The following is an 18,560-nucleotide window of genomic DNA, read 5'->3' as shown; positions in this document are numbered from 1 at the left end:
TTTAATTAGCATTTTCATTATTAGGTAACAGAAGATACTGCTCTGATTTCCATTTAAATTTCTGCACAATTCTTGTGTAGCCAAGAGTTCAGGTTGGAGTCTCGAGCGAGTCGGGAAAGCACTGGTATAGTTAGAAAGAAGAAGCCATTCCCGGAACAGGAAGCAACCTGCCCAGAAGACAGAGGCGTCTCGACGGCATCCAGTCTCGGTTATCATAGCGACTGATATTCTGGAGCATTGATTGCTTCTGAGATGCTTCCATTTAACCCTTAAGGTAACCCTTTGAAAGGGGCATTCTCTCTGCTTCCTATGGGAGGGAACAGAGTGAAGATCAGCTGCTGGCCCGGGGAGGTTCTCGGGGGATCTGAAGTGCAGCATTGCAGGGGGTCGGGGGGTAAGAGGGGCGCCTTAGGGGGAGCAGGCTGGCGTCGAGGCTGCTGTCGCCGCCGCCCCGAGCTGCCCGTGCGCGCCGTGTGCGCTACGTTCACCTGCGTGTGCTGAGGCCCTCCCGGCACGGCCCGACCCCTCGACAGCGAGCAGCTGCTTGTGCAGTGATTGGATGAATGACAGATTTTCCAGTTCCTTTTTCTCACCGAAAGTGAATTGTGTGCAATTTTTTTTTATAAATTTATTTATGTATTTATTTATTTTTGGCTGTGTTGGGTCTTCGTTTCTGTGCGAGGGCTTTCTCCAGTTGCGGCGAGCGGGGGCCACTCTTCATTGCGGTGCGCGGGCCTCTCACTATCGCGGCCTCTTGTTGCGGAGCACAGGCTCCAGACGCGCAGGTTCAGTAGTTGTGGCTCACGGGCCCAGTTGCTCCGCGGCATGTGGGATCTTCTCAGACCAGGGCTCGAACCCGTGTCCCCTGCATTGGCAGGCAGATTCTCAACCACTGCGCCACCAGGGAAGCCCTGCAATTTTTAAAACATGAAGCATTTTGCCAGGTACCCCGTATTTCCTCCTTATTAGTCCTTGTCCCTGGATGCATGTCTCCCACTCTACCTGGGTGTGTTCCCAACAGCCTGGGCCCCGCAGCACAGACATGGGGCCTCGTGTTTACTGTTACAGCCTGTTTGTTGAGCCCAGCGCCTGGCACTTCATAGGCGTCCATACATCTTTACTGACTGATGGTCGTTTTCAGAGCAGAAGAGAAGCCTCCGTCAACACACATTCGAAGGCTTAAGAAGAGTGGAAATGCAATAACCCGTGTAAAGCGCACAGAACTGTGCCGGACACCTTGCCGACAGAGGGGAATGTTGGCCATCGGCATCTGCAGGCCACTTGCTGAAGATGAGGCACAGGTCGGTCTTAACCCTCATGGAGCATCTCGTCTAAAGACAAAGATGTTATATGTTGTTGAATAAGTAATTTCGATCATCGTCCGTGTACTTTAGTCAGGGGTGAGGTGAGGTCTGCTCAGTCTAGACTGGACCAAGGGAAGCTGAGGTCTAGGAATGGACAGAAATTAGCTGGGAGCAAAGGGCAGGGAGGGGGTTTCTCAATAGCGGGGACAGCATTGGTGTTCGCTGAGTGGGAAGGACCGTGACAGGTGACCATGGAACCCGAGTATCAGTGAAATGTAGCAAGAAGAAGAAGAAGGGGGGGGGGTGTCGTGAGATGGGGTACAAATAGGATGGAGACCTTCCTGGGCCCAGTACTCAGGACCGAGGGGGATATTTTTGTTTGTTTGTTTGTTTTTTGGGCTGCATCGGGTCTTCCTTGTTGTGCGTGGGCTTTCTCTAATTGTGGTGAGCAGGGACTACTCTTCGTTGCGGTGCGCGGGCTTCTCATTGCGGTGGCTTCTCTTGTTGCGGAGCACAGGCTCTAGGCACGCAGGCTTCACTGGTTGTGGCACGCGGGCTCAGTAGTTGTGGCTCTAGAGCGCAGGCTCAGTAGTTGTGGTGCACGGGCTTAGCTGCTCCACGGCATGTGGGATCTTCCCAGACCAGGGCTCGAATCCGTGTCCCCTGCATTGGCAGGCAGATTCTTAACCACTGTGCCACCAGGGACGCCCCTGAGGGGGCTTTTTAAGCCACCACAGCTGCAGCTTCAAACGTATAGAAAATCTCTCCATATTTGCAGCATGTTGGTTATTCATTGATCTTGACAGCCTCATGCCTTAGTACTAATACTCTATGTAGCGTATTAGTTTTACTTAGATCAGTTTTACTTATTTATTTATATTATATTTAGAAGGCTTCTTAGTGCTAGGCTAGTCCAGCTCCCTAGCCTTAAAGATGGAGAATCTGGCCATTGCTTGGGTTGCAGAACTTGGTCTCTTAAGTCTTATTCTCAAACTGTGGCACCCCTGTTCCGCAGCAGACCTGTTCAGTAAATGCCCATGCACCCGTATCTATCCATCCATCCATCCATCAATCCACCTTACTTTATGCATTTCAAAGTTCCAGTATACTTCACCCCTGAGCACTTCAGTATATCATAAATTAGAGTTTAATATTTGTATTTAATATTTTAAGGTAAAAGATACTTAGAGTGAAATGCACACATCTTAGGTATACCATTCAATGAGTTTTACAGTGTGTGCCCTCGTGTAATGCAAATCCCATCAAGATAGAAACATTACTCTGACCTCAGAAAGTTCTCTCGGGCCCTTTCAGAGTCAGTTCTCTCCTATTCCAGTCCCCAGAGCAACCACTGTTCTAGCTTTTTGTTTGTTTGTTTTCCATGGGTTAATTTAGCCTGTTTAGAACTTCATCTGTATAGAATAAAACAGTACGTGCCCTTTTGCATCTGGCTTCTTTGAGCATAATGTTTTTGAAATTCATTCACGTTACTGCATGTGTCAATTGTTAGTTCCTTTTTATTGCTGAGTACTGTTCCTTTGTATGAATATACCGCAGTGGGTTTATCCATTTTCTTGGATAAGACTTACACAAGTCCTTTCTGGACATATGTGTTCATCTATCTTTGGATAAATATCTAGGAGTGAAATTTCTGTATCATAGGTAGGTGCCTGTTTAGTTTTATAAGAAACTGCCAGACTTTTGCAAAGTGGATATACTGTTTTATCATCAGCAGCAATGTTGCACCACATCCTTAGATGTGATTTTCTTTGTATTTATCCTGCTTGGGGTTCACTGATATTGAATCTGCAAATTTATGTCTTTCATGAAATCTGGGAAATATTTGGACATTATTTTTTCAAATATATTTTCTGCCCCTTTCCATACTTGCCTTCTTATACTGCTATTACAGGCAGACGTCGTTTTGTGCTTTGCTTTATTGCACTTCGCAGATGCTAAATTTTTTTCAAATCAAAGCTTTGTGGCAACCCTGCCTCAAGCAAGTCTGTCAGCGCCATTTTTCCAATAGCATTTGCTCACTTCATGTTCTGCGTCACATTTTGGTAACTGTCTCAATATTTTAGACTTTTTCATTATTATATTCGTTATGGTGGTTTGTGATCAGTGATCTTTGATGTTACTATTGTTAATTGTTTTGGCATTTTTTAGCAATAATGTATTTTTAACTTAAGGTATTTACATTATTTTTTAGATATATTGCTATTGCACACTTAATAGACTACAGTATAGTGTAAACATACATTTATATTCACTGAGAAACCAAAAAGTTCATGTGACTCGCTTTATTGCAGTGGTCTGGAACCAAACCTGCAGTATCTCCAAGGTCTGCCTGTATACATGTGTTAGACCTTTTGATGTTGGCCCACAATTGCTTGGGACTCTTTCGATTTAAAATTTCTTTTTCTCTCTGTTTTGCGGATTGGATAATTTTTATGTCTCCATCTTCAGGTTCACTGGATCTTCATCTGTCATCTATAATTTGCTCTTAAGCCCATCTAGTAAATCTTTTTTATTTATTTATTTATCTTTGGCTGTGTTGGGTCTTCGTTTCTGTGCGAGGGCTTTCTCTAGTTGTGGCGAGCGGGGGCCACTCTTCATCGCGGTGCGCGGGCCTCTCACTGTCGCGGCCTCTCTTGTTGCGGAGCACAGGCTCCAAACGCACAGGCTCAGTACTTGTGGCTCATGGGCCTAGTTGCTCCGCGGCATGTGGGATCTTCCCAGACCAGGGCTCGAACCCGTGTCCCCTGCATTGGCAGGCAGATTCTCAACCACTGCGCCACCAGGGAAGCCCTAGTAAATCTTTTATTCATTGTTCTTTTTTTTCCATGCTAGAATTTGCTGTTGGTTCTTTTTTTATAGTTTGTTTCTCTGCTGAGATTTCCTACTTGTTCATTTATTATAAGCTTCTTTTCCGGGACTTCCCTGGTGGTCCAGCAGTTAAGACTCTGAGCTTCCACTGCAGGGGGCGCGGGTTCGATCCCTGGTCGGGGAACTAAGATCCTGCGTGCCTCGCGGCACGGCAAAAAAAAAAAAAAAAAATTATTTTCCTTTACATCTTTGAACATAGTTCCACTAGCTCTTTAAAAATTTTTGCCTGCTAATTCCAACATCTGGATCTTTTCAGGATGAATCTCTATTGATGGCCTCTTCTCTTGAGTGCACAATGTCTAGTAGTTTGGGTTTGTATCCTAAACTTGGTGAATAACACATTTTAGAGACTCTGGATTCCATTATGTTCCTCTGAGAAGTGCCAATTTTTTTTTTTTTTAAGAGAGACAGTTAACATGGCTAGAATTAAGCTCCCAATGCTTCCCCACCCCCCTTGCAATGTATAACAGCAGAAATCTTTTAAGTTCTTTTAGCTTAGTCAGGCTGCCTGGAGTTTGCCTTGCTCATGCCTAGTTGCAGGATCAACAGGAGGTGGGCAGTTTTACACAGAATGTTTGGGTCCCTTCTCTGGCTCTCCTTTCTTGGATCCTCCTTCACTTTCTGTCTGCTCTGGTCACTCTGAACTTGGTCCTCTTATTCTTTAAGCCAGTAGACTTTGGGATAAGCCAGCAAGGCTTCGGTGTTTCTATTCAAGTTTAGCTGCCCTGCTTGGCAGAGTGGAGCCTGTCCTCAGGCAAAAAAGCCATTAAAAAACAGGAAATGCACCAAACTTCTTTCCTTCCAAGCATCAACTTCCTCTACTGTCTTTCTGATTTCTCTCCAGTGCCTTAAATAGTTGTGAGGTCTATTTTGTCCAGTTTATAATCGTTTTCTGTAAAGAATTGGTCTGGAATGGGTTAGTCCTTCATTCCCAGGAGCCCTCCATCTGTAAATATTTGATGCAATGTTTATTTTTTAAATATTTTTAAATGTGATTTTTAAAAATGCAGACTGTTGTTGAATACCAAAATATAACAGAAGACCACCAACGGTTCAGATTTTCTACCAGGCAAACTTGTTTCTGCAAGGACTCTGCAATAAAACTTGCGATATCTTTATTCATGTGGTATAGAAGGATTGCATGCATGGTGTGCTGTGAAACACTTGCTGTATGCATCTCCTTATGTCTGTGAATCAGGATATTCTCTAAACTGCAAGCAAAACACAGTACGTAAATAATGTGGAGATTGAAACTACTTTTGCAAATTGCCAGCCTTAACCCCAGTCTCAAATTTTTATGTTCCCCAAAGAACCTTAACGTTTTCATTGAGTGTTAGAAATGTAAATTCTGTTATTGGGGGTTCATTTGAAAACATGGTTTTACTACTTAAAAGTTTGAGAACCACTGCTTGACATCACCACTCTCTGATTTTCTTATCTTTAGACCAAGAAGCATTCACACTGTTACAGCACATTGTACTGTGCGCTAATTTTGTATTCTGCAAAGGCAGTGCTAATACAGAGGTATGTCAAAGCTTGAGAAGACTTACATATTGAATTTGCAGGTGTGAGTAACTCGTAGAGGTATCTTGACAAGGACTTAGATGAGAAAGAGATTTGCTTTCAAAGTACACTTTCTTCACAGAGCTGACACCTGCTGGACATGTGTTTGCCAAAACACAATAGCTCTGTTGTGAATATTTGCCTCTGTCCTCTTTCCAAATCCCCCACTGCATTCATCCTGCACATTTGTGATTTGAGTAATTAGCTTCAAACACAGCACCATGATTAGCTAGAGGTGGTGAATTGGTAGCTGATTCACAGTGAAGAAAAATGAAGAAAATATGCCCTTTGAGAGTAATTTAAAGTCTACCAAGTAATTTAAAGCCTACCAAGCCTTCCCATGAAGTGACATTTAAAAGCATTTTATATTCTAGGATGTGCTTCAGCTGTTCTGGCCTAAAACCAGTTTAAATTGAAGTCAAGCAATTGAAGAGTATGCAGCCTTCACATCCTGCAGACGTGAGTGTAACTGAGCGTTTGCGTGGATCAGACGTTGCCTTTCGCGTGCGTGACAGTGGCTTGAAATGTACCCTCTCGAAATCGAGACTTTACGACCTTGATAATTAAGGTAGGGTGTTGTTACCTTTGAGCTCCTTTGAAATATTTCAAGGACCTAGGCATTCGTTTGATTTGTAAGTTAGAGAGTTTCAGCGGCCTGTGCATTGAGGCAGAGCTCGTAATCCCCTCCAGGGGGCTCCCGCCTCCTCCACTTCCCCCGGCCCCAGCGGCCAGCTGGCGGCCACAGCGGGTTCTGAGGCAACGCTGGGGGCACAGAGGCCCAAGGCAGTTAACAGAGGACGCTCCTGAATGCGGGGGGATGGGGGGGGGGAGCCAGGCCAGACGCCCCTTCCCTGTCTTACCAGCAGAGTCGGGGTTTTCTCCCAGGGCGGTCCTCACCCCACCCGCCTCAAAGTTACCTGGGATGCGTGTTAAAATGCAGATTTCCAGGCCCTCTCCCAAACCTTGAGCACGAGACTCTGGAATCCACAGTTTATCCCGTCACGCAAGTGATTCCTAGGGACACCAGAGTTCAAGAAACACCAGCTCAGCACCCGCCCTTAGACGGTTGATAGGAGCCCAGAGATGCCACCTGCAGTGACCTAGGCTGTTGCTCAGCCGGCCAAGGCACCAAATGGACTGGACATTGGGCCCCGGGCCACAGTAAGGGGCTGCCTGCCACTCTAGTGCCTGAAGGAGGCTATGTGCAGCCCTGGTGCCCACAGGGGCGAGCTGAGTCCCTCCTGGTCATCTTCGTCTTCGGACCCCAGGTGCAGGGATGCAGAATCGCCATCCCTAATTTCACATCCGGTGGCCCTGCTCCATGTTCCTTTCAGGGCGGCTGTCCCTTCGTTTCCAAACCTGCCTGCGGCTCGGCACCTCCACCAAGCTTCTCATTTGTTTATATCGATGGGTCTTGGCTGCCCAAAGCACCTGGGAGATGCTATGGTCCCGGGGCAGGTAATTTCGGAGCCGCTTTGAGCTCTTGGCCTCAGTACCTGGGAAGACAAATGCTGGGGCCTGATCCTTGCCTGGGGGCTGTCCCCACTGATGTCACTCACTGGACAGGGCTTGGTCCTCCCACGGCTGGACTGGGAGATGTTGGTCTGATTCTCTGCTCTGTTTCTACTGCCGTGGGGTCCCTGGGGTGGGGACAAGGTGGCGTGATGCATGCAGGTGTGTGAATTGGCCCCAAGCTCCCGGGACTTCTCTCCTGGGGCTGTGAGCACCCCGCTCTTAAAGGTTCCCTTATCTCCCTTCACGGCCCATAAAACCAGCTTGTGGGGCAGGTTATGATGGCGGGGGGTGCCCTACCCCTTGGCCCTGCGGGGACGGGCAGCGTCAAAGGCGGCGTGAAAGAGTGCAGGCACTTTCTTGATTTTCTGTGGGTCTCGTGTCTTAGAAAGATGCTGCTGTGGGGTCTGGGCCCGTCACGTGGGGCGGGGAAGCGGGGAAGGGGGCTTCCTCGCCCCGGGTGCAGTTGGTCTGCAGAGCTGACCCAGGCGGGTGGGTCCCTAACCACCGGTCCGGGGATGGGGAGCGCCCCAGGCTGTCCTTTCCCATTTGGTAACTGACTGTAAACGGGAAGCAGAATAAACATCCTCCGGTCAGCCCCACACCTAGTAACGGGGTTATGTGCCCTCTGCTAAGACAGGCGGTCAAAGAGACTGATTAACCTCCGGCCCGGCGGGTGCTCCACCTCTGCATGAGAAAGACTGTCTGTGCTCAGCCTGGGGGCCCAGGGAGCCTGCCCACCCCTCCCCCCCGCCCGCTGGACTCGTGCCCAGCCTCGCGGCCAAGGAGGGAGCAGCGCTGTGTTCCGAGGCCCCTGCAAGAAGGCAGTCCCGGAAGGAGGTTAGCACAGAGGCCTCGCTTCGGGACTGCGGGGCTAGGAGGCAGGCGTCGCCGTGTTCCGACTCCTTAGTGGGTGTGTATAGGGAGCGGTGAGAGGCCAGCCACGGCTCGGCGAGGAGGGCAGCCCACCCCTCTGTGGCCCGGAGCCACCAGCGCAGGGGGCAGCGCCAAGTCCAGCATCCATTTAGTCCAGCAGAGAGTCAGGCGGGGCTGGGCCCTGATGGAGCCGGCACTCGGGGCCTGACACTCAGCCTGCTCCCCAGCACCGGTGATGCAGGAGGAGCACGTGCTGTGGCCCCAGGGGCCCGTCCACGTCAGCTGGAGAAACAGCGCGCGGAGGGGGAAGCTGGAGGGAGGCCCGTGAGCCCCGTCGGCCTTGGTGCTGAGTCGCGGCGTGACCCCTCTCTGCTGTGAGTGTGGCCAGGACGCCTGCATCTCCCGTTTGGATGAAGGCATCAGGGCTGGGAGCTGTAAGGTCAGGGCAGGGCCAGAGTGGCGGGACTGGCACAGGGGCTGACCCCCCCGCCCCCCGTGGCAGGCCTCACGCTAGGATGGCTGCATGTGCTGAGGGAACACAGCGATTCTGTGCGGTGGAGACTGTGATCCATTTCGCAGGTGAGAAAAGTGAGGCCACGTGACCCGCCCAGGGTCCCAGGATTGAGGTTCAAACCAGGCCTTCCTGATGGGACTCCACTCTCCCGCCTTCCCAGGCGTTGGAGGAATTTGCAGGACTCGTTGGGCAGCCTTCACCGCTGCTGGACTGAGGCTGGACTGCAAGGTGGGAAGTGAGGGGCTGGGGCGCAAATGGACCCCAGAACTAGATGAGTCCGTGCAAGTGTCAACGTGGCCTCTTCATGGTAGGCGGCAGGGCTCAGCCGAAGAGGGCTGCTGGTCCCCCACTTTGGACTGAAAGCAAATTGTTGGATGTCCCGAGGCGCTGTGCTGCTTCCCGGAACCCTCCCTGACTCCAGCAGGTCCCGAGCCCCGCGCGGGTCTCAGTGGTGGACGTGGACATCCCCACGGGACGGGGGTGCACGCACCCATCTCTTCGAGTTTTTGGAAAGTTTGCGCGCAATGGAATCGTCCTGACCTCAAAGCTGCCGCGTTGTCAAGACGTGCTGCTTCGTGCCCTGCCAGCGTCTGAGGAGCGGTTTCTAGGGAGGCGGGGAGCTGGCCGTGGACCTGCCTGGGGCGCCCATCCGGCCACCCGGCCTGGCCTCGCCCGCGGGAGGGCGGGGCGAGGAGCGGCGCCCCTGGAATCACCTGGGCAACAGCCGGCCCGCGGAGCTCAGCATCCGCACGGCCTCTGGCCCGCAGAGCAGCATCTGTTCGCCCGGGGCGGAGCGACCCCCGGCTTAACACGGAGGCCGTTTGGAAACCTGCCTTTAAAGGAACTGCATCACCCCCTGAGGCCCCTGCAGAAGACAGGTGGGTTCTGAGTCCCGGTCCTGTGGTTTGGGGAGGACTCTCCACGGGGAACAGACGCCCCCTGTACAGATGAGCTAGAGAAACGGAAATCTGTGATCCCGCCTCCCCTCTTCCGTCCACCGAGGCATCCGCGCGGTGTGACCCCGAAGTACGGACCGGACGCAGGGAGCTTCCGGCCTCCCTCTGCTAAAGCGCGTGTCACCAAGTGCTAAGGAACCTCCCGAGGGCGCCGCCCTGCGCCTCGCCGGGGAAGCGCCGCCCCCCAGTGGCCACAAGGTACACCAGCTTCACTCCTGCGGCTCGTCCACGCACCCGTTCTTTCCCTCAATCCGTCCTGCATGTGTTTCTCGCGCCCTGCTGTTAGGAGTGAATTGGGACACATTCTCCAAAGGGCAGTTAGCAAACATCTGTCAACACGGACTGTACCTAGAGATTGTCATACTGAGTGAAGTAAGTCAGACAGAGAAAGACAAATATGTGATATCGCTTATATGTGGAATCTAAAATATGACACAAATGACCTTATTTACAAAACAGAAATAGAGTCACCGATGTAGAAAACAAACATGGTTATCAGGGGGGAAACTGGGGGGAGGAGGAGGGATAAACTGGGAGATTGGGATGGACATATACACACTACTATATATAAAATAGATAACTAATAAGGATCTACTGTATAGCACAGGGAACTCTTCCCAATACTCTGTAATGACCTGTATGGGAAAATAATCTAAAAAAGAGTGGATATATGTATAACTATTCACTTTGCTGTACATCAGAAACTAACACAACACTGTGTTGATAAATCAACTATACACCAATAAAATTTTTTTTAATTAATTAATTAATTAATTTATTTATTTATGGCTGTGTTGGGTCTTTGTTTCTGTGTGAGGGCTTTCTCTAGTTGCGGCAAGTGGGGACCACTCTTCATCGCGGTCCGCGGGCCTCTCACTATCGTGGCCTCTCGTTGCGGAGCACAAGCTCCAGACGCGCAGGCTCAGTAATTGTGGCTCACGAGCCCAGTTGCTCCACGGCATGTGGGATCTTCCCAGACCAGGGCTCAAACCCGTGTCACCTGCATTGGCAGGCAGATTCTCAACCACTGTGCCACCAGGGAAGCCCAAAAATTTTTTTTAAATAATGGGAAGCCATTATTTAAAAAACAAGAGAAGCCACCGCAATGAGAAGCTCGCGTGCTGCAACAAAGAGTAGCCCCCGCTCGCCACAACTACAGAAAGCCTGCACACAGCAATGAAGACCCGACACAGCCAAGACGATAATAATAATAATAGTAATAATAGTAATAATGGTCGGCAATGCCAACAAAGAAGGACAAAAAAGAAAAACAAAAGACTGTACATACGCGTGATCAAGCGAATCCACATCTAGAGTGGATTTTCCAAAAGTGTGAGGACATTATTTCCAGCCCCACGTTCTCCTCCAGCACTTTGCCCCTCCACTGTCAAGAGGTGGATTCTATTTCCCTCCCCTTGGGACCTGATGGGACTTGGGGGCTGCCTCACTGCAGGCCTGACTTCCAAGGCAAGGTCACAAAGGCAAGAAGCCTGGCTCTCCCTCAGAACCCACCTCTGGGCTCCGCCACCATGTTGTAAGGAAGCCCAGGCCACCTGAGGGGCCACATGCAAAGTCTGGTTCCAGCCATGGTCCCAGCCAGCAGCCAACATCGCCTGCCAGCCCCGTGAGTGGGCAAGACCCCTTCAGAGTCCCCGCCATGAACTGCCACAGTTGACACCTGCTGAGGCAGGGACACCCATCCCGACTGAGCTCAGCAGGGCAAAACTGCAGATCTGTGAGCAAAAATAAATGTCATCATTTTAGGTTACTCAGATTTGGTGTAACTGGTTATGCATCTTTAGGAACTGAGACAGATTCCAGTAACTGGGACAGATAGGTATTTCAGACTTAACTGAACATGTGCAAAATGACATATTCCCCACAGCATGGTTTAAAATAACAAAAGATTGGAGACAACCTACTGTTCCAGCAACAGAATATGGATTACATTATAGTATATACACAGTGGAATACTCTGCAACTGTACAAAAACGAGGATGTTTCAAATGCATTAATGTGATTTTTCAAGATATATCATTAAAGTGAAGAAACAAAGCAGAAAAATGTGCATATATGCTATTCATTAGATAAAAAGAAAAAAAATATGTCTTTGTTTATATGTGCATAAAATATTTCTGAAAGGACCCATAAGATTGTGACAGCATTACCTCTGGAGGGCACCCGGCTGTCTGGGGGTGGGGAGGGGAATCTCTGCTACGTTCCTCTTTCAGTACCTGTCAATTTTGTAACCAAGTAAATGTTCATCTACCTAAAAAAAACTGATCAATTATTTTTAAATGTGTAAAGGCCTTTTGATATGCTGGACATGGTGATATAGAGATGAAAGACTGCTGCTCACCATCATAACATTCACCTTATTTTTCTACAATTAAGGGAAACAGTAAAGTACGACAGTAAAGAGTGAGGTTCTAGAATCGGGCTTCTGGGGTTCAAATCCTGCTTCTGCTCTGTGACCTTGGGCAAGTTACTCAAATGACCGATTCTTTAGTTTCCTCCTCTGTACAGTGGGGAGTGATGGTGCACTCAGTTCAAGATATTTTCCAATTTGTGTGAATTATTTAGAAATGTTAATTTCCAGGATTTTCTAGGTGTTTTGGCTTGTTTTTGATTTCTAGCTTTATTGCATGTAGTTCTAGAGCATGTTTCTCATGATTTCACGCATGCTTTGTATGAAATTTGATGAGATTCAGTTTAAGACCCAGTATACAGCAAATTTTGGAAAATAACATAGGTTATTGGATGCAGTGTTTTATGTGTCCATTGACTTTTTGTATTGTCAACTCTTCCATATTGCTACTGAATTTTTAATCACTCAGAGGATGTGTTTAAAATAGCCCATTGAGAATTTGGACTGGTATCTATTCATTTTTGTAGTTCTGTTAAACTTTTCTTCACATATTTTGATGCATGTTATTAGGGTTTGTAATTTCATGCCCTGTGTGTGTAATGCCTACTATGTACATACATGGCGGGCATTGTTCTAAGTGCTTTAAATATATGCTAACTCTGTTATCCTCTTAACCATCCTACAAGGTAGTTAACTATTAGTATCCCATTTACGTGTGGAAACCGAAGAATACAGAGACTAAGCAATTTGCTGAAGATTACACTTATGGTAAGTAGCCGAGCTGGAATTTGAACAGACTGAGTCTGGAACTTGTTCTTTTAACCAAACTGACATTGTTCTACTGAAAGAGCTTCTATCATTATGACACGAGCTTCGTTCTGGTGATTATCTTTGCCTTAAATCTATTTTGTCTAATATTTATAATGCTCCAGTGGCTTTTTTTTTTTTTTGATTAACATCTTCCAGCATTAACAGCATCTTTTACTGTCCTTTTACTTTCAACATCTGTATTCTTATGTTTTAGATATGCCTCTTGTTAGCAAATATTTGGATTTTTTCCTCATTCTGACAGTTTCTGTGTTTTAAATGGAAAAACTTTAATGGGTCATTACTCTAAGAATTACAATATGAAAGCTTAATTTATCAAAGTCTAAAGTTAGTCAATAATTTTCCGCAGAGGTAATAAAAATATTTGGTTTATGACACACACGGACCAATCAGAACCCCAGTGGCCAGTTCACTTGGGATGATGTACAGGTTCACGCCGCCTGGGTGCCAGCCCTGTCTGCTCACTCCTTCAGGACAATACAAGGGTCTTTGCAGCATTTATCCCTGTTTTAGCTCAGCTGCCGTAATGAAGTACCACAGCCTGCGTGGCTTAAACGGCAGAAATGTATTCTCTCACGGTTCTCAAGGCTGGAAGTCCAAGATCAGGGTGCCAGTGTGGCTGGATTCTGGTGGGGCCCCCCTTCCTGGTTTGCAGACGGCCGCCTTCCCACTGTGTCCTCACACGGCAGGGTGCGGGGAGAGGGAGAGATGTTTGGGGTCTCTTCTTTTCCTGTTTGTTAAGATTTACTCTTGGATGTGGACCATTTTTAGTCTTTATTGAATTTGTTACAATATTGCTTCTGTTCTATGTCTTGGTTTTTTGGCCAGGAGGCATGTGGGACCTTAGCTCCCTGACCAGGGATCGAACCCACACCCCCTGCACTGGAAGGTGGAGTCTTAACCACTGGATGGCCAGGTAAGTCCCCGGGGTCTCTTCTTATAAGAGCACTGATCCCGTCATGAGGGCCCCTCTCATAACTTAATCAGCTCCCAAAGGCCCTGACTCCAAATGGTATCACAGTGCAGGTAGGGCTTCAACATGGGAATTTTGGGGAAATACGATTCTGTCCATAGCTCCCCCCCATCTGACTTGCATGTTCCTTTTTTTTAACCTCATAAGATAGCATTGTTTCATGTCCTTTTAGATTTATCCCAGTATTATTATTTTTGCTCGTCCTTTCTTTGCGTATTTCAGACCTTCCATCTGGGATCATTTCGTTCTGTCCTGAAGTATGTTATTTTAGAATTTGCTTTAGTGAGGATCTGCTGATGGAAAAAAACTCATTCTTTTCATCTGAAAATATCTTTATTTCACCCTCGGTTCGTTGTTGAGTGATTGTCCCTTATCTCCACAGGCACACCCCACCCCCCAACCCCCTATCCCCACTCTGCTTTGTGCCCTGGGGTGGGGAGTCTGCCAGAGACATTCTCCCTCTTGCCAGCCTTGAGGTCTGCCGGGGGGCTGTCAGTGTCCAATTGGGAGACAGAAACTGTACTGGTTATTTGAACAGGGGTATTTTAAGATTTTTTTTTTTTTTTTTTGGCCTTGCAGCTTACGGGATCTTAGTTCCCCGACCAGAGACTGAACCTGTGCCCCCCGCAGTGGAAATGTGGCATCCTAACCACTGGACCACCAGGGAATTCTATAAAGAATTATTAAGTAGAACAAGACAAGGTGGCTAATTCCTAACAGGTAAAGTCCTACCAGGTGGTTAATTCCTTAAGAGGACCCTGAGGAGTCCAGAGGTAAGAGGTATGAAAGAACAGCTGCTGCTTCTCGGCTGGGCAAGAGGGGGCAATGAAGGAACAAAGGATTAGGACAGGGACCCCTCCCACACAGCTGTCCCGCAGGAACCCGCAGTCTGCCGGGGGGAGACCAGAGACTAAGACAAAACAAGACCTTCGCCAGGCTGTGGGCTGGCACTGGTCTATACAGCGGCCACTATTCCTGGAGGATGGGCAGGCAGGCGCCTGGCCTGGCCAGAGGGTGCGGTGCAGGGGGTGCTGGTCTCAGGAGAGGGTGTGGCTGGGCCAGTGCTGGTCTGAGAAGAGGCAAAACACAGAGCGGCCAGCGCGATGTTGAAGGAGGAAGCAAAGTCAGAGGACTGACGCTCCTACTTAAGACTCGCTGTAACGCTGCGGTAATCAGGAGAGGGTGGGACTAGGGGAGGAGCAGTCATAGCGGTAGAGTGGGGAGCAGGGCCCTGCCTATGGCCGGAGCTCTGGTCACCCATCGGCCCTTCACTGGCTGCATGGCCCTGGGCAGGTCACGTACGGTTTCTGAGCCTCAGTTTCCTCGCCTGTAACAAGGTGAGAGTGATGCCTACTCCATAGCGAGGGACCTAAATCCGGCGATAAATGGATTTTAGCGCTGCTGCTACACGTGCCGTCGGGAGCCAGCTGTCGGGAGCCAGCTGGGAAGCTAGTTCACGGAGAAGTGCAGGGACCTTCCACAGGCAGTCAGCACTGCCTTGAGCACCTCGGAAGCTTCCTGCCTGGACGCGTCTGAAAGGACCAGGATGAGGTGTCACCCGGCGCAGGGTCCCTCAGCACCCCTGCGGGGCCTCCCACCTGCCCTCAAGTGACCAGCTGCCCGGTCCAGGTGGGCATTGCCGCTGGGCCCATCCTCCACCCCGGGGTCTGGAGCCCACCGGCTTCCCGGCCCTCCAGCTGAGCCTTCTGAGTGTAGGTATGCAATCAGAGTGGTCTAACCCCAAACTTCTGCTTCCCAAGGCCATTTCTGCCTGAAAGTAGGCATTTCCTACCGCGCGGAACGTGCCCCTGCTGGAGCCTGGGAGAGGGGGTGGTGCGGGCGCCCCGCCTGGGTCCTTGCTCCTGCCTGGGCAGAGCAGGCGTGAAATTGTCCTCCTCCACCTGCAGGCCGTCACTTCTGCATCCAGACGTGGGTCTGAGCGGGGGGTCCTCAGAGGCAGGATGCTGTGTCACGCAGTCCTCGTCTGCTCTCTAGCCGCTGCCTGATGGGCATGAAGGACCCTTTAAGAGGCCTCGATGGGGGGTTGGGGGCTGTGTGGACAGAGCTGCGAGTTAAGTGCAGGCAGCTGTCACTTCAAGCCGAGCAGCGGTGGGTGAGCGCCTCCCTGACCTGGAAGCTTTTCCCCACAGCATCTTCTGCTGCATGGAGCTGCTGACTCAGAAACAGATGTCACAAAAAGCACAGTAAGTAAGTTCCACGTTCGGAACTGCCAGGCTGTCGTAAAAGAGAAACCGAGGCCAGAGCAAGCCGGACCGGCCAGCTGAGGCTGCCATGGCCCATGGGCAGGCTGGGATGGGAGCTGGGTGGAGGAGGAAAGCCACAGACTTACCTGCACCTGTGCTTTGGGACCCTGAAGGCCCTCCTGGGGGCTGCAGAGGGAGGGAGGGCCGGCCCCCGAGGATGGCGAGGGAGGATTCTGGCTGTGCTTCACCACATGCACCCCCGTCCCCTTTCCCTCACCTCCCTGGCCCCCACACCCCGTTCCCATCCCTGGGCCGATGGGAGGAGGACCACTTACACTGTGGGAGAGAGGGGACCCTGAGTCTCCTGGACTCAGCCGCTGAATGGCCAAAGGCACTTCAAGTGAAAGAATGAATTGGTTCCTACCTCTGCTAGCTACCGACTTGGGTCTGAGAAACCCCTTTATCCACCGTAATCTTCCTGCCAGCAGGTTCACTACGGCTCTCTGGTTTCGTGCTTCACCTTGCTGAAGACTTTTGAGTACTTTTCTTTTCTCCCAGAAGCAGAATGAAACGCGCACATACCAACTGGCCCTCTGGTGTTGGAGGTCAGGGTACCTGTGCAGTCACGGAGCAGGCGGGCTTGTTCCATGTGAGGTTTCGGAGGATTTCTTCTGAACCAGTGGCTTTGATTCTAAACACGTTACAGCGTGGAAATCTCAACTGAGCTGCCTCGGTAACAACACAGCTCCGTCGAGGGCACGGTGGGTGAGATGAGATTATCATCTCTAAGTTCCAGTCTCTTTTGAAGCCACAACCCACCTGGGGAGGCCGACAAGCATCGGCAGGAAGTTGCCCTGCATCCACCAGGCGCGCGGGTTCTCAGCGCCGGGCTCGAGGAGGTGGACGCCTCAGTTCTGCTCCTGACCCTGATCTACTCCCCACGCAAACCCTCCGCGTGGCTGGGCTCCTCCCAGCTGAGCGCACTCTCTGTCTCCTGCCCTGTCCGCTCTGCATCTCGGGGGCCTGGCCTCGTTCACTCTGAGCAGTAAAGTCTTCCAACCGAGGTGCACCAAGGGCCGAAGCTTCCGGGCAGGCTGGCGTTCGAGAAGGATTACGTCGCCGTGTGTGCTTGGTAAGAAGGCTCAGCAGAGAAAGGCAGGCGCAGAGGGAACAGAGCCTGTCCCTTGTGGCACCTGACCTTGCCTGGCCTGGGGATGTGCAAGTGGAGGTGGGGAGGTTGGGGAGCCCCATTTCCAAGAGCCTGGCTGTGGCTGGATCTGCTCCCTCCTTCTGCCATTCAGCCCCGACCTACGGGACAGAGCTGAAGCAGAGGGTCCCGGCGAATGTCCTAGTGTGACAGTGAGGGTCCCCTGGGGCCAGGTCTCCCGAGTCCTGTGGCTACTCGGGCTTGATGCACGCTTCCCACCATCCAGAGAAATAGGTATAAAATAGGGTGAGCCTGCCCGGATACAGAACCGTTGCCGTCTTCATGTCCCCGTACTGGTCAGGAGTCCCTGGAGAAACAGAACCAATGGAGCCATGGTTTCGCGTTGGAACCTGGGAGCAGTCAGCGTGGAGCTTGTGAGAAGAGATTGACCTTCTGATAAAAGAATGGACTTGCTTGTGGACCAGTATCAGTAATTCACCTGTATTTTCTTCACTCAAGACCATGTCAGTTCTCCAGCTCTGGATTGCAGTTTAGCCTGCAGAGACCTTGGTTGTCTCCCTTCTCACCCTGAGATCTTGTTGTGTGAAGTCAGGAGCCGTGGCAGCCAGTGTTCATGAAACAGTGACTCTGCAAGTAGATAAAACATCAGACCCTTCCCAGGTCTGGATGAGAGTCTGGGATTCACTGAGCCACTGAATTCCTTCACCCTGCAACTCCCTCCCTCCATGCAAAGTCCTTATAATTTCAGCCACTGTTCTTTGAGTAATTTAAGCCTCTTTCCTTGCAGCCAAATGCATCTGTGGAAGACAGAGTGGATTGGGTCCGTCAACTCCACTTCCCCTCCCAGCCACAGTCGCAGCCAGCAACCAGCATCGCCTGCCAGCCCCGTGAGTGGGCAAGACCCCTTCAGAGGACTCGAGTCCCCACCACGAACTGCCACAGCTGACACCCGCTGGGGCAGGGACGTCCACCCCCTCTGAGATCTGCCGGCCAAAACTGCAGATCTGTGAGCAAAATAAATGTTTTGAAGTACTTTTTCCTCGCTTTTTCTTGTTTTGAAGTCCACTTTGTCTAACATTAAGATAGTCACTCTAGGGGCTTCCCTGGTGGCACAGTGGAACCCATGTCCCCACCCCCAATGCAGGGGACACGGGTTCGAGCCCTGGTCCGGGAAGATCCCACCTGCCACGGGGCAACTAAGCCCGTGCGCCACAACTACTGAGCCCACGAGCCACAACTACTGAGCCCACGTGCCACAACTACTGAAGCCCGCGCGCCTAAAGCCCGTGCTCTGCAACGAGGAGTAGCCCCTGCTAGCCGCAAATAGAGAAAGCCCGCACGCAGCAACGAAGACCCAACGCAGCCCAAAATAAATAAATTAATTTAAAAAAAATAGTCACTCTCG

The 18,560-nt window shown here is 50.4% G+C and overlaps 2 long non-coding RNA genes across 4 annotated transcripts; both read left to right on the top strand.

Moving 5' to 3' along the window:
- Positions 1-5: 5 nt before the first annotated feature.
- LOC130705640 (uncharacterized) lies at positions 6-7,696 on the top strand. The gene is made up of 3 exons (XR_009005978.1): positions 6-274; positions 1,142-1,301; positions 6,131-7,696. It is a non-coding gene; the product is annotated as an uncharacterized LOC130705640 (long non-coding RNA).
- Positions 7,697-10,658: 2,962 nt separating this feature from the next.
- On the top strand, positions 10,659-18,290 carry LOC130705639 (uncharacterized). 3 transcript variants are annotated; one of them, XR_009005976.1, is made up of 3 exons: positions 10,659-13,726; positions 14,363-15,987; positions 16,546-18,290. It is a non-coding gene; the product is annotated as an uncharacterized LOC130705639 (long non-coding RNA). The 3 variants fall into 3 exon arrangements; XR_009005975.1 differs by having other exon boundaries at positions 14,363-17,119; positions 17,943-18,290; XR_009005977.1 differs by having other exon boundaries at positions 14,363-17,119; positions 17,496-18,290.
- The last annotated feature ends 270 nt before the right edge of the window (positions 18,291-18,560 follow it).

This window comes from Balaenoptera acutorostrata, chromosome 18 (assembly GCF_949987535.1).
Source record: "Balaenoptera acutorostrata chromosome 18, mBalAcu1.1, whole genome shotgun sequence".
Classification (NCBI taxonomy): domain Eukaryota; kingdom Metazoa; phylum Chordata; class Mammalia; order Artiodactyla; family Balaenopteridae; genus Balaenoptera; species Balaenoptera acutorostrata.
The sequence above is the reverse complement of the archived record's forward strand: the minus strand, read 5'-3'. Positions and strand labels throughout refer to the sequence as shown.